Genomic DNA, 16,563 nt, shown 5'->3' with positions numbered 1-16,563 from the left:
CTGGGAGATTTTTTTGTCCTTCTTCGTTCTTTCCCCCCTTTTTGGGATAAAAGCGAGGGCTAAAACTAAAAGTATTTCATTTCTCAGTACAAATTTAGGGTCGAGCCGTGATTACGCAAACAAATGAGCTATTATTACATGTATGTAAGTCTCGCTAGTGTCATCAGAAGCTGAACGCTGCAGGATTCCCGCTGACCCGGCCGACATCAACAAATGAATATCATCAGGCTTCACAAAAAAAAAAAAAATTATTGACATTTTTAAGACCTTGAAAGGGATTCATGAGTTATTATTTTAAGAAAATTAAATTCAGCTAAAAATTTAGTTGTTATCTTGCAAGTCTCAGGGGGCGAGGAGACCGTACGAGGTAGTAGTCTTTTTTGGCTGCCTTCAGTATTTTACAAGGTTGACGAAGGACGAGGAGACCATATGAGCTACGAGTCTTTTTGGGCCGCCTTCGTATTTTGCAAGGTTGACTGTTGACAATCTCAAATTTTCGAGTGAGGGAGTAATTTCTCTGGCGTCTCTTTGAACATGCACCTAATTTTTTATACCTTTAATTCTTCATTATATACCAATCAGTCATAAGAAGGAAAATTTTTTCCCAATATATATTTGGGAAAATTTGCAAAATAGACAATTTTTATGAAATATATAGCGAAATAGACCACTTTGAAAAATAATTAGCAAAATAGACCTCTTTTGAAAAAAAGAGGTCGATTTTAAAAAACAAGGCTCAGAAAACATACGGGACTACTAGTCCCGTATGTTTAGAGCCAACTAATCACCGATTAGTGACTCAGAAAACATACGAGACTAGTAGTCCCGTATGTTTTCTGAGTAGAAAATTTCACTAATCCGTTATTAAAACATACGAGACTACTAGTCCCGCATGTTTTCTGAGCTGTTTTGCAAAATAGACCTCTTTTTGGCCTGTTGGCCAAAAAGAGGTCTATTTTGCTAATTATTTAGCAAAACGGTCTATTTTGCTAAATAATTAGCAAAAACGGTCTATTTTGCAATTTTTCCCTATATATTTTCACTATGGACAATTTGTACCCTGCTGTGTTTTAAAACTGCAAGTTTTTTCCCCATTTTTTTTTACTACCTATTTGTGTCAATGGCAGTACTGTAGAGAAGCTTTCCTTGACCTCCGCAAATTGCAAGATTTTTCAATTCCTACATTGAAAGTTAACCACATTTTAGTAGGAATAAACTTTGGTATTCGTCAAAAGAGTTAATTCCGGATAGACCCCTCGTGATAGCATTGCTTTGAACTTGCTGCCTCTCTCTCTCTCTCTAGTTTTATTGTTGGAGATAGACTCGCTGAGCGAATATTTTTGAATTTTTGAGAACCAGAACCCATCAGGGTAAAACATTCAAAAAGTCGCACTCCGGGTCTACTCCCAACAATAAACTATGAGCGTTGTAAGTTCGAAACAACGAAACTAAGGGGGTCTATTGGCAATTAACCCTTGAGCAAATAAAGATTCTCTACTTCAAGCCACAAAAATGTTCAAAGGCCAATATATCGATCAACGATTGAACAAAATTGCTTAAAGTTAAACCAATATGCAAGGATCAATGACTTTCTTAAATGAAAAAGGATGAAAATTTTGCTTCGTTTCAGAACTGTTCTCATAATGGTAATGCAAATGTGGGTAGCAGTAGCAAGCAAGAGGAGGACCCCAGTTGTCCTCACCAAACTTTTCCTGATAACTTATTTGGAAGATTGGATATTGATTGCTATCTACTTGATTCCTCTGTTTAATCATAGATAATGAACTACAAGAAGAAAAAGCACAAGGTTTGGTATAAATGTTATGGCACTTGCACATTTAAAAAATTAATTAATTCAGCTAAATGCATAGATATTGAGAATACTATACTTGTTTCAGGTTTGCGACTTGAGATCAATAGAGCGGGAAACAAAATCAAATCAAATAAAAATTAATTCAGCTCCTTCCATAGTTGCATCTGCGTATAGGGTAAATTATACTAAACCCCCAAGAACTTTTAGCATTTTGCAACAAACCCCCAATAACTTGTAAAATATCACTAAAATCTCAATACCTATTGAAATTGCAGAAAATTCCTAATAAGCTTCCACATTTGTAGATATCCCCATGATGAGGGTCAATCCACATTTATGATCTAAATATTTCGCAACACAAAATGTGAACTGGCATCGTCATCGGGGTATCAATTATCTGCAAAACGTGAACACTTATTGGGGGTTTATAGCAATTCCAATAGTTACTCGAGAATTAGTGCGATTTAGAAGTTATTGGAAATTTACTGCAAGTCGCTGAAAGTTCTTCGGGGCTTAGTGTTATTTACCCTTGCACATATTAGACACATCACAGAAATAATAATTCCAGCTCACCTTGTTCAGCACAGGAGTTGTAGTACAAACTTGACAAGGAAAAAGAGTGGATTAATGCATTAAAAATTTTCTTGCATGTGCAATTATACTTAGAAGATTTTTAGATTGCACCCTGAGATATGTTATTGTACCATGAGAGGCATGCTTGGATAATTTGTAAGCGACCAGGACACCTGTGACCATCACAAACATCGAATCAAATGTTTCAACCTTTAACTTCCTCTCTTAATAATTAGTTTCTTGCATATCCAAACTTCTTTTTTCTATTCTTGGACAATGTTATTTATACCTGCAACACATCAATCTCAGGCCCCAAAGTACAACGAGTTAGCTGAATAATACCTAGTACTTTCAACTACCCATGAATTAAGAAATCAATGTGAAAGCGTGCACATCTTGGCTCTGGCGAAAATTATATTTTCAATTTTCCCCAGTTGCAGATTCATACAAGACGCATGCTTTAATATGGCCCAAATTAGGGTGCTCTACTTCAATCAACAAAAAACATTCTAAATTACCAGTAACTCGATCAATCCTTGAACGAAAATGCGAAGCTTCAAGATTAACCAGCAACTAAGGGCCAATAGCTTTCTCAAATAAAAATGTATGAAAATTTCATATTCTTTTAGTTCTCTAATGACCTATACTTGTACTTTGACCTACCCATGGATTCCGAATTCACTGCACAAATTCTTTTAGTTCTCTAATGACCTATACTTGTACTTTGACCTACCCATGGATTCCGAATTCACTGCACAAATGTACACAAGCTTTTTACCTATACTTGTACTTTGACCTACCCATGGATTCCGAATTCACTGCACAAATGTACACAAGCTTTTTTTGATTTTTGTCTCAGGTTCGCATCTCAATTTGTTTTTCCAAAACAGAGAACACATTCCCATCAGAAACATAACAAATTTTCCAAAAAAAATACAGGGTACTCGTATCATTTTGGAATAAACTTCAGCTTCATACATTACATGAACAGGAACATTACGAACTTTCAAAAAAAAACTGTCAACTTTTGGGCAAAGAACAATAACAACAGGTGAAGAAGGCTTTTCTTACATCAAAGCCCATAATTAAGAGACAGATATCTTTGATATTTCTTCAAGTAGATATCTTGATTCAGCTGAGTAGTCAACGGGAGACTGGGACCTCACCGTTATCCTCTGCCGTTTCTCGTTCCTATATTCTGTTTGAGTAACACTCACTCTAAATAAATGAGGAACCCATGTTGCCTCCTTCAACTTGAGCTGGTACCTATCTTCCCCTTCCTAAAAGCCAAAAAAAAATTCAAAAAGGTGTGTTAAAGTAAGAGAGAGAGGGTCTTGGATAAATTTCCCCTTGAATTGAATATTGAGTGTGTGTGTGTGTGTGTATATATATATATATATAGAGGTTTGTCTGTGAGACTAAACCCACTACTAACACAATATTATCAACAACCCCCCTAAAACTCATGTTGGATCAAATAAAATGAGTTTGCGTACAAGAAACTGGAATCGATGAACGGGTAAGGCATTTGTGAAGAAATCTGCAAGCTCGTCATCGGATGAGACATGAGGAAGTAGAATTATCTTGTCATTGATAACTTGTTGACAAACAAAATGAGCGTCGATCTTAATATGTTTGGTCATCTCATGAAATACTAGATTATTAACAATCTGGAGACACACTTATTATCACAATAGAGAGGAGTAGTAGTCGGAACAGAATTACCGAAATCACTGAGAAGACGACGAAGATGAATAATCTTTTTAGCTGTTGTGGACATTACACGATACTCTGTCTCGGTACTAGAAAGAGCAATAACATCTTGTTTTTTACTCCGCCAAGAAATAAGGAATCGCCAAGAAATATACAATAATTTGTGGTAGACTTCTTGATAGTGAGATCACGAGCCCAATCAGAATCAGAATATGCACAAACCTCTAACTTGGATGTAGCAGGAAACAGAAGAGATCGAATGCAAGCACCCCGGAGATACCCAAGAATCCGTAATAAGGCAGCATAGTATACAGAACGTGGGACACTAACAAATTGACTGACAATACCAACAACATAAGAGATATCTGGTCTAGAGATGCACAGATAGACTAATTGGCCAATAAGATATCGGTATCGGGTAGGATCAGATAGAGGCTTACCATCAGTACAACGAAGTTTGACATTCTGTTAGAATGGAGCATCGACAGTTACATCGTCAGTTAGCTCAGTGTGATCTAGAATATCTAAGAGATACTTCTGTTGAGACAATGTACACACCGCGGGCCCTGAGAAAATTTTAGACCAAGAAAATACCGAAGAGATCCAAGATCCTTCATGTGGAACTGTTGTTGTAATTGAGATTTTGTGAACTGTATACCAGCAACAGCATCACCTGTAATGATCATATCATCTACATAAAGGAGTAATAAAACTCTGGCACGGGATGTAGTACGAACAAACAGAGAAGCATCTTGATGATTCTCCATATAGCCCTCCTTGAGCACGACATCGTGAAAACACTCAAACCAAGCGCGAGGTGCCTGCTTGAGACCTTAAATAGCCTGCCAAAGGAGACATACGTATCTCGGAGGAATATTGGACCCTAGAGGTGGTTGCATATATACTGTCTTGGATAAAGAGCCATGGAAAAAACATTCTTGACATCGATCTCGTATAAGGGACAACGATGAGCACCAACAACCACAAGTAGAGTACGAACGGCGAATATCTGAGCAATAGGAGCAAATTTCTCCTCATAATTAATACCTTGTTGTTGAGTTAAACCTCGAGCCACTAAATGAGATTTTCACCGTTCAATGGTGTCATCAGGATGATATTAGACCTTATAAACCCATTTACTACCAACAAGAGAGATCTTGGGGCACAGGGAACAACATTCCAGGTATAGGTTTGTTTAAAGGCCTAAAATTTTTTAGCTATAGCCTGTCGTCACTCTGAAAATTAAACTGCCTCTTGAAAGGACTTTGGCTCAACGGTAGTATGAATGACGGTAAGAAAGTTATGAAAGATAGGTGAATAGGAAGTAACCAAAGCATAGCGGACAAGCATGACATGTGGGCGTTTGCCTTGACGAAGAGCAAGAGAAACCTCAGGCAGGGGAGATGTTGGCACAGGTGCATAGAGATCAATAGTATTTTCTGCAGTGAGTGTCGTGTCCACGGGATAGGGATCAGATGGTGTAAGAGAAGGCTCGGGTGAGGAAGAGTCAACAGAAGGAGATAAAGAGATGTCAGGGAGATCTCGAAAGGAAAACTAAGGTGAAGAATGTTTGGGTCAAAGGTTACTTTCATTGCCAACGAACTCATTACAACCGTTTATCGATTATGACTCTTCTCGGGATTACGACTCTTCTTGGGATTAAGACCAAGCTTAAATCCTGAGGAATGGGGGGAACAGTCTCATATCTCCAGAACTCTCTTTTTTTTATTGAGGAACTTCGCCAAGATCTGCTAACCCTCTAAAATTTGTGCTCCACTCTCCAATTTGGTAGCACCTCACCCTCTTGATCTCCAGCCAATGAAATGAGCCCCCAAGCTTGTATTTATAGGCTTCGGTTGGGGGGTTTTGGATAAGAACGATGAATTCTATCTTATCTTCAGTTAACAACTGTATAACTACGTTTAGAGATATCATTTATATAGTTAGGAACCTCTGGAATAGAAGAAATCCGGTGAAAACTCGTCGAAAACCGTCAAAATACATTTTCGGATCGAATCTGGCTGAACAGGGTGCAAAACGAACTAAACCGGTTTGGTTCAAGCGCGAACCACCATTTGGTGGCTCGGACCAGGCCGAGCCACCAATTGGTGGCTCGGCGGCCCATGGCCGAGCCACTGGCCTGGCCGAGTCGTTTTGACGCGACTCGGCGCCAAAGGCTTTCTTGGTATGTTCGGCCTGGACTTGTTTCGTCCTTCCATGTGTATTCTATCGTTTTGTAGACTTATACACTTCACCGATTCGCTTCATGCATCTCGTGAACGCGCAAGTCGCTTGACGATGACCGATGGACGTGTAGGCCACTTGGTTCGCTGTTTCAGTGGCCGATGAGCGTACGGGTCACTTGGAGCTGGCTGATGAGTGCGCGAGCCACATAGAGGTGGCCGGTGAGCGCACAGGCCACTTGGTTTGCCGTTTTGGTGGCCGATGAGCGTGCGGGCCACTTGACATTGAGCGCACGGGCTAGTCGTTTTGCCGTTTTGGTGGTCGATGAGCGTGTGGGCCATTTGGCGGTGGCCGGTGAGCACACGGGCCACTTGGCGTTGACCGTTCCGATGGTTCGTCGCCACGTCATCAATGGTTCGCCGATTCACTTCATACGCTTGTCGGCGTCAGATGATCCTCTTTAACTTGGATAATCCTCTTCGACTTGGATAATGACATTCATCATCTTCTCTTTTGTCTCAAGTTGTGTGTGGATACCTATAGGCATTTTTAGACGCCTACAGATACCCACTCCAAAGTATTTCAGACTCATTCTTTTATAAAGGAGTCTGGAATGCTTTGGATAAGATAAGCCATATTTTCAATCTCTTCAGTATTTTGTCGAGAAGATTGCATAGAAGGACATGTGGATTATTTCAATTCTTGACTTCTTCAGCCTTCAGTCTATTCAGTATTTTTTCGAATAGATGAAGTTCTTCCGACGCTGTGTTTATCGTCTGACTATTGTCAAAATTTTGAACTGAAGTTGATTCGTAAGTTTATGAACTTAGCTCTTATCAATGAGATGACTTTGAAATGATTATCTTCATCGGTAATTCATATCTGAATGTGATTGAACTCCCTGGAATCATCATTTGCCTTATTTTAGCGAGATTGCTAATGTGTTGACCGGCATCAACCTTTACTGTAGCGCGTTGACCGGCGTTAACACAGTTTATACTCGTGCATTTGCTGGAGTCTACACAGTTTAATCTCTTAAGGTATTAGAGTGTGGCGGTCCCAAATGTTGGGGCTGTAGGACTAACCGTTAAAGCTGATTCATCTGTATGTATGGCCCTTATTCTGAAGTTGTTCGATGCTCAAGTCACGAGACCAACTAATAGGACTGGTGCGTTAATGACTCTCATATTTATAGGATTTTTGGCAAATCCTCAGCCATCAATTGGTTTGATGAGCCTTTACTGACTATTGTTTGAGTCGGGCTAGCGTGCGAATTGTTTAAGTTCGTTCCGCACGTAACGTTGTGTTAAAAGAATTAACTCTTTTAGTGCTACGATATTAAATACATAAACTTCATTTTTCTCATGGGAATAGACTACCCGGCTACATGTATTAGATGCAGTCTCAGGATTTTTGACAAATCCTCAGCTATCAACGGATTTAACATACCTTTACCGATTACCGTATGAATCGGGCTTGCATACAGATTGTTTAAGTCCGTTCCGCATGTGACGTTGTACTATAAGAGTTAACTCTTTTAGTGCTACGATATTAAATACATAGACTTTGTCTTTCTTATGGGAATAGACTACCCGGCAACGCGTGTTAGACGCTGACTTATCCCTTCTTAGGATTCAGGATAAAAGTCCCTAAACTTGGATTCTGGTGTCTTTTTTACTCGACGAAAGACTAAACCAGCAACGCGTGTTAGGCGTAGTCTTATCTCTATTTAGGAGTCAAGATAAAGTTCCCCGCACATGTAAGACGCAGATTTTAGCGTTATTAATAACGACCTGCCATAATATCGAATATGTGGGCTTTTGTCCTTTTTACGATCAAGGACTAACCGACAACGCGTGTTAGGTACTGACTTATCCCTACTTAGGCTTCGGGATAAAATTCACCAGACTTGGATTATGGTGTCTTCTTCAATCGGTGAAAGACTAAACCAGCAACGCGTGTTAGGCGCTGACTTATCCGTACTTAGGATTCGGGATAAAATTCCCCGCGCGTGTAAGGCACGGATTATGGTGTTATTAATAACAACCTGCCACAATATCGAATATGTGGGCTTTTGTCCTTTTTACGATAAAAGACTAACCGACAACGTGTGTTAAGCACTGACTTATCCCTTCTTAGGCTTCGGGACAAAATTCTCCAGACTTGGATTCTGGTGTCTTCTTCACTCGGTGAAAGACTAAATCGACAATGTGTGTTAGGCGCTGACTTATCCATACTTAGGCTTCGGGATAAAATTTCCCATGCTTATGAAGCACGGATTTTGGGAGTTATAATGTTGAAATATTATGTCTTCTCTTAGGGTAAAGACGAACTCGATGCGGGAGAGGAATAATTTTATATTCTATCTCCCAAAGCTGAAGAGGAAGAATTTTATATTTTATCTCCAGTTGTCAAAGAAAACTCAAAGTGGGATCTCCACTTTAAGAATCCAGGAAGGTGAAACTAAGAGTGAGATCTTCACTTCGAAAATCGAAAAGATTCGAATAATCCTAACTGTCGGAAGATTTGATTACCGAACTAAAGGTGAGTTTCTCGTTTATCAAGAGTAATTGTGGTTTTGGCCCTAACTATAGGAAGGTTTGACTAAGTGGGATTTTGAGGCGACCCTAACTATAAGAAGGTTTGATCACTCGATTTGAAAGTGGACCTCTTGTTCACGGAAGGAATCGAGAGAAGATTTTGGTTGTGGCCCTAACTGTAGGAAGGTTTGATCAAATGAGGGTTTGAGACGATCCTAACTATTTAAAGGTTTGATCGTCCAATTTGTGGACCTCTCATTCATGGAAAGAATCAAGAGAAGATTTTGATTATGGTTCTAACTGTAAGAAGGTTTAACTAGGTAGGCAGTAGGAGTGGGAGTAAAAATTACAGTGGGAGTGTTGACTTGTACCGATTACTTAGTGGGGGTTCTTGGTGTCAAGTGATAAGAACTTAACACAAAGGGTTTGAAAATTCATTAAGGATTGACAGATTAAAATTACAAGAATTATGTCCGAACTCTAACCATGAAAGTGTTGAGTGCACAGACATAGAAGGAGTTTGAGTGGATTAAACCAGAAAGAATTTTAGTGGACCCATCGCTAATTAATTTGATCATTGGGGGATTTTGTGGTGGAAGATTGTAAATCGTCAATACTAGTAGGAGTTTTTTTATGAGGGAAGATTGATCCAACGAAGTGATCAAATCTCATCTCAGTAAAAGAGTGCTTGGATGTTGTGTTTCATCCTTAAATATTCAGAGTCCGAGTGGGAGTTTCTCATTTATCACTTCTTTGTAGTGATCGGGTTATCCCTAAGAATACACCATATATCATTCTTTCGGGAACTTCTCGTTACATGAGTTATCCACCCCCAGCTTTCTTTTCTAAACCGGATCTAACATTGTACTTAGTTGGATGACCGAGTTATCCTTAAGAATATTATAAAACTTCTCTAGGAACTTACCGTCAAAGATAGGAAACAGTTTAGACTCATATACTTATTAGAGAATACACCATATATCATTCTTTCGGTAGCTGATGAGCGCGCGGGTCACTTGGCGTTGGCTGATGAGTGCGCGGACCACATGGAGGTGGACAGTGAGCACACGGGCCAGTCGTTTTACGTTTTGGTGGCCGATGAGCGTGTGAGCCACTTGGCGGTGGCCGGTGAGCACGCAGGGCCACTTGGCGTTGGCCGTTCTAGTGATTCGTCTCCATGTCATCAATGGTTCGCCGATTCGCTTCATGCGCTTGTCGGCGTCAGATGATCCTCTTTGACTCGGATAATCCTGTTCGACGCCTACAAAGAAGTGGGTGATACAACTGACGGGAAAGCATGATCAGTAGAGTGGAGGAAATTAAAGTCATCAAAAGCAGAATAATATGGAGAATCCTCTTCTAACTGAACGTGACGAGATATATGAACTCGACGAGTTGCGGGATTATAATAACAATAACCTCGATGTTTCGAACTAATTCCTAAATAGACACAAGAAATAGCTATGAGAGAGAAATTATCATGTTCGTGAGATGGCAGAAGAAAGAAACAACGATAATAAAAAATGCGGACCAGATCATAACGAGGAGGACGAGTATAAACATGACTATGAGGAGTAACACCGGAAAGAGAGCTAGATGGAGTGATATTAATTGCATGAGTAGCAGTGAGAATGGCCTCAGTCCAGAAACAACGAGAAATAGAGTAAGAAATGAACATGGATCAAGCGGTATCAAAGATATGATGATGTTGCATTCAGCAATACTATTTTCCTCATGAGTGTAGGGACATGACTATTGAAAGATAGTCCCATGAGAGGACATGATAGAGCGCATAGTAGAGGATAGGTACTCTTTGGTACAGTTAGAATGAAAAACTTTAGTACAAGATTGTCATTGAGTGAAGATCATAGCAACGAAGGCTTGATAAGCAGTAAGTACGTTAGAGCGATTCTTAAGTAGGTAAACCCTTGTAAAATGAGAGAAATTGATACGAGTCTGTTTTCAGCAAAAGTTGAATTTGTTGTCGAATTCATTATATCTTCGGTCGATTATAATAAATTCAAAGAAAACAGCCTTTTTATAAGACTCTTTTACACAACAAAAAGAAAATTACAACTCTTGAGAAAATAAACGCAGAATCGTTGTTTGGATCACTGCTTTCGTGGGATCTTTGCCTGTGCCGGGGGCGCGTTAACCCGTGGACCACCGAATCACAGATTCTGATTGAATCGTGAGGGGTTTATGATTCTTCCTTCGTTATCGAAGTTAGAAATTGAAACGATATCTTATCGAAGTAAGATAGTCGTTCTTCTTGAAATCAAGTCAAAGCCTGAATATCAAGGATTGGCCGAAAGTTCAAGACCTCTGCTCTCTCTCTGCTCTGGATTGCTCTGAAGTGCTCAAAATGATCAGCCTCCTCAAAAAAATGGCCTTCGGGGGGTATTTATAACCTCCATGAACAGTTGGTGGAAAACAGGCTCGCGAGACAGCATTTGCTGTCTCGGCGGGCGAGACAGTGTTTGCTGTCTCGCCCCGCGAGACAGTAAACGCTGTCTCGGAAACAGTAACCGCCAGGCAGTTTTCATCTTAACTGCCTTCCCACGTTTCAAACTCCGTTATTTTGGCAGTTATCCACGTGATTCTCGCCCACGACGTTTCCCACGTTCTTGAACAGTTGATGGACACGTGTAGGGCAGTTATAAAGGTAGTTTTGACCATCTGAAAGCTGTCTCACGTGCGAGACAGTAAATTCTGTCTCGCACGGCGAGACAGTAAATACTGTCTCGCCACGTTTCAAACTCCGTTATTTTGGCAGTTATCCACGTGATTCTCGCCCACGACGTTTCCCACGTTCTTGAACAGTTGATGGACACGTGTAGGGCAGTTATCAAGGTGGTTTTGACCATTTCAACACTATCTCGCTGGCGAGACAGTAAACACTGTCTCGCTGGCGAGACAACAAAGTCTGTCTCGCTGGTGAGACAGCAAATACTGTCTCGCCTATTAGCATTTTTTGACGCCTACAGATACCCCCTCCAAAGTATTCCAGACTCAATCTTTTATAGAGGAGTTCTGGGATGCTTTGGATAAGATAGATTACGATCCCTTCAATGCTTGGTCGAGTAGATCATGTAGAAGAATCTGTAAAATGGCTTCGACTCTTGATCTCTTCATCCATTAGTCTATTCAATTCTTTGTAGAATAGCTAATACTTCTCCGGCACTGCGTTTATCGCTCGACCGTTGTTGAGATCTCGAATTGAAGTTGGTATTTCCAGATTGATGCTCGTTTGTCTCTCGAAAGTTCGTCAGGTTATCCTTAAGAATATTCAGATTAATATTCTCCAGAAACTTCCTGTTGAGGGTAGGAATACAGTTTAGACTCGTGTACCCATTGGAGTATTCAGGTTATTCTTAAGAATATTATGAGTGATATTCTCCAGAAACTTCCTGTTGAGATTAGGGAAACAGTTTAGACTCGTGTACCTATTGAAGTACTCGTGTACCCATTGGAGTATTCAGGTTATTCTTAAGAATATTCTGATTGATATTCTCTAGAAACTTCCTGTTGAAGGTAAGGAAACAGTTTAGACTCGTATACCTATTGGAGTATTCAGGTTATTCTTTTGTTGGTAGAGATGAACCCGATGATGGAGAGGAAGAATTTTATATTCTATCTCCTGGTCTCTTGTTTGTTGGTAGAGATAAACCCGATGATGGAGAGGAAGAATTTTATATTCTATCTCCTGGTCTCTTGTTTGTTGGTAGAGATAAACCCGAAATCGGAGAGGAAGAATTTTATATTCTATCTCCTGGTCTCTTGTTTGTTGGTAGAGATAAACCCGATGATGGAGAGGAAGAATTTTATATTCTATCTCCTGGTACAAAGGAAATTTAAATTGGGATTTCTATTCAGAGAATCTGAATAAGGTTTGATCAATTGAGATTGGAAGCAATCCTAACTTTTATAGGTTTGATTGCGCAAATCGAAGGTGGACCTCTTGTTCATGGAAGGAATCAAGAGGGGATTTTGGCTTTGGTCCTAACTATTTAAAGGTTTGACCAAGGTGGGAATTTAAGACGATCCTAACTGTTCAAAGGTTTGATCGTTCAATTTGTGGACCTCTCGTTCATGGAACGAATCGAGAGGGGATTTTGGCTTTGGTCCTAACTGTTTAAAGGTTTGACCAAAAGGGAATTTGAGACGATCCTAACTGTTTAAAGGTTTGATCGTTCAATTTGTGGACCTCTCGTTCATGGAACGAATCGAGAGGGGATTTTGGCTTTGGTCCTAACTGTTTAAAGGTTTGACCAAGATGGGAATTTGAGACGATCCTAACTGTTTAAAGGTTTGATCGTTCAATTTGTGGACCTCTCGTTCATGGAACGAATCGAGAGGGGATTTTGGCTTTGGTCCTAACTGTTTAAAGGTTTGACCAAGATGGGAATTTGAGACGATCCTAACTGTTTAAAGGTTTGATCGTTCAATTTGTGGACCTCTCGTTCATGGAACGAATCGAGAGGGGATTTTGGCTTTGGTCCTAACTGTTTAAAGGTTTGACCAAGATGGGAATTTGAGACGATCCTAACTGTTTAAAGGTTTGATCGTTCAATTTGTGGACCTCTCGTTCATGGAACGAATCGAGAGGGGATTTTGGCTTTGGTCCTAACTGTTTAAAGGTTTGACCAAGATGGGAATTTGAGACGATCCTAACTGTTTAAAGGTTTGATCGTTCAATTTGTGGACCTCTCGTTCATGGAACGAATCGAGAGGGGATTTTGGCTTTGGTCCTAACTGTTTAAAGGTTTGACCAAGATGGGAATTTGAGACGATCCTAACTGTTTAAAGGTTTGATCGTTCAATTTGTGGACCTCTCGTTCATGGAACGAATCGAGAGGGGATTTTGGCTTTGGTCCTAACTGTTTAAAGGTTTGACCAAGATGGGAATTTGAGACGATCCTAACTGTTTAAAGGTTTGATCGTTCAATTTGTGGACCTCTCGTTCATGGAACGAATCGAGAGGGGATTTTGGCTTTGGTCCTAACTGTTTAAAGGTTTGACCAAGATGGGAATTTGAGACGATCCTAACTGTTTAAAGGTTTGATCGTTCAATTTGTGGACCTCTCGTTCATGGAACGAATCGAGAGGGGATTTTGGCTTTGGTCCTAACTGTTTAAAGGTTTGACCAAGATGGGAATTTGAGACGATCCTAACTGTTTAAAGGTTTGATCGTTCAATTTGTGGACCTCTCGTTCATGGAACGAATCGAGAGGGGATTTTGGCTTTGGTCCTAACTGTTTAAAGGTTTGACCAAGATGGGAATTTGAGACGATCCTAACTGTTTAAAGGTTTGATCGTTCAATTTGTGGACCTCTCGTTCATGGAACGAATCGAGAGGGGATTTTGGCTTTGGTCCTAACTGTTTAAAGGTTTGACCAAGATGGGAATTTGAGACGATCCTAACTGTTTAAAGGTTTGATCGTTCAATTTGTGGACCTCTCGTTCATGGAACGAATCGAGAGGGGATTTTGGCTTTGGTCCTAACTGTTTAAAGGTTTGACCAAGATGGGAATTTGAGACGATCCTAACTGTTTAAAGGTTTGATCGTTCAATTTGTGGACCTCTCGTTCATGGAACGAATCGAGAGGGGATTTTGGCTTTGGTCCTAACTGTTTAAAGGTTTGACCAAGATGGGAATTTGAGACGATCCTAACTGTTTAAAGGTTTGATCGTTCAATTTGTGGACCTCTCGTTCATGGAACGAATCGAGAGGGGATTTTGGCTTTGGTCCTAACTGTTTAAATCTGTTTACAGGATATCAAAATGTGATGAAAAGCTATTCATATCAGAGTTAAAGATTCAAGATCAAGCTGTGTACGCAGTCACCTAGGTATATTAGTTATTTTGTTTATATTGTGTGTTATATTCTAAGCTCAATATATATTCATACACACAAATTTGATTTTCTCACAAAATAAGGTGGTTTGAGAAAACTTTGTGTTACTTGCTTTTCTGACCATGTTTATCTTATGTTTATAAGTTATTAAGTTTATACAAAACATTTTATAAAGTTTCATGATGCATGACGATATCATTTGGTGAATGCGTCTTCTTCTGGGGGTATAAAACCTTGTTGGCATTCTCAGGACAATTTATTTTTGTCTTTGAGCGATCCAAGGTTATGTTGGGAGTCGCACGTCTGAAACCACCCATTTGCGAGTATGGAGTCTTAACGGGCTCCGAATGCTGATTTTGCATAAGTCCAGACTTTGGAATCCAAACTTGGCGGAGTTTCGGTGGTTCTTTGGTCACCGTTTCCTTCCTCCTTTCTCGTCTTTGTTGTGAGAGAGCACGAGCAAGATTATTACCTGCTCGAGGTCGACCGGACTGGGTCTCTGTGGTCGACCGCGCCTATGACCGTTGCACAGTAACGACTAGTTTTCAGTTTTGTTTCTTATGGGTTTTTTGTCTTTTTACTTGGATTTTGGCTGATGTTTTGGGTTGTTATAAATACCCATGTATATTGTTTATACAAGTTTTACAAGTGTTTAAGAGGTGTTTAAGCCTTGTTTCAAGTTTTGTTTCAAAAGAGAGTTTTTATACAAAGAGGAGGTTTTCAATTTCAATTGGGGAATTGATCTTCACCAATCATTTATACACTCTTTGTGTTATAGAGAAGATTTATAAACTCTTTTATCTAGATTAATTATTGTTGAATTTCATATTTATATCTTGATAGATTAAATTGAGTTAGATTGAAATCTTCCTGCATTTGCGAGGCGAGGAAGACTTTACAGATGAGGATAATAAATACTCCTCAAACTTTGCTTGGTCGAACTCGTATTCGACTGTTGATTCAACCAGGATCTTGATGGTTGGCTGCGACACGACGGTCTCGACAGCGAGACCGTTGGCTCCCACTGTGGTCGCCAGTTTGTTTTCAGCAAAAGTTGAATTTGTTGTCGAATTCATTATATCTTTGGTCGATTACAATAAATTCAAAGAAAACAGCCTTTTTATAAGACTCTTTTACACAACAAAAAGAAAACTACAACTCTTGAGAAAATAAACGCAGGATCGTTGTTTGGATCACTGCTTTCGTGGGTTCTTTGCCTGTGCCGGGAGCGCGTTAGCACTCGTGGACCGCCAAGTCACAGATTCTGATTGAATCGTGAGGGGTTTATGATTCTTCCTTCGTTATCGAAGTTAGAAATTGAAACGATATCTTATCGAAGTAAGATAGTCGTTCTTCTTGAAATCAAGTCAAAGCCTGAATATCAAGGATTGGCCGAAAGTTCAAGACCTCTGCTCTCTCTCTGCTCTGGATTGCTCTGAAGTGTTCTGAAGTGCTCAAAATGATGGAAAAATGGCCTTAGGAGGGTATTTATAACCTCCAAGAACAGTTGGCAGAAAACAGGCTCGCGAGACAGCATTTGCTGTCTCGGCGGGCGAGACAGTGTTTGCTGTCTCGCTGGCCGAGACAGTGTTTGCTGTCTCGCCCAGCGAGACAGTAAATTTGCTGCTGTCTCGGCCCGCGAGACAGTAAACGATGTCTCGGAAACAGTAACCGCCAGGCAGTTTTCATCTTAACTGCCTTCCCACGTTTCAAACTCCGTTATTTTGGTAGTTATCCACGTGATTCTCGCCCACGACATTTCCCACGTTCTTGAACAGTTGATGGACACATGTAGGGTAGTTATCAAGGTGGTTTTGACCATTTCAACACTGTCTCGCTGGCGAGACAGTAAACACTGTCTCGCTGGCGAGACAGCAAAGTCT

The 16,563-nt window shown here is 40.1% G+C and overlaps 1 pseudogene; it reads right to left on the bottom strand.

The window, feature by feature from the left end:
• LOC109835093 overlaps nt 1,563-16,563 on the bottom strand; it is a 36,793-nt pseudogene continuing 21,792 nt past the window's right edge.

This window comes from Asparagus officinalis, chromosome 3, assembly GCF_001876935.1.
Source record: "Asparagus officinalis chromosome 3, Aspof.V1, whole genome shotgun sequence".
Lineage (NCBI taxonomy): Eukaryota > Viridiplantae > Streptophyta > Magnoliopsida > Asparagales > Asparagaceae > Asparagus > Asparagus officinalis.
The sequence above is the reverse complement of the archived record's forward strand: the minus strand, read 5'-3'. Positions and strand labels throughout refer to the sequence as shown.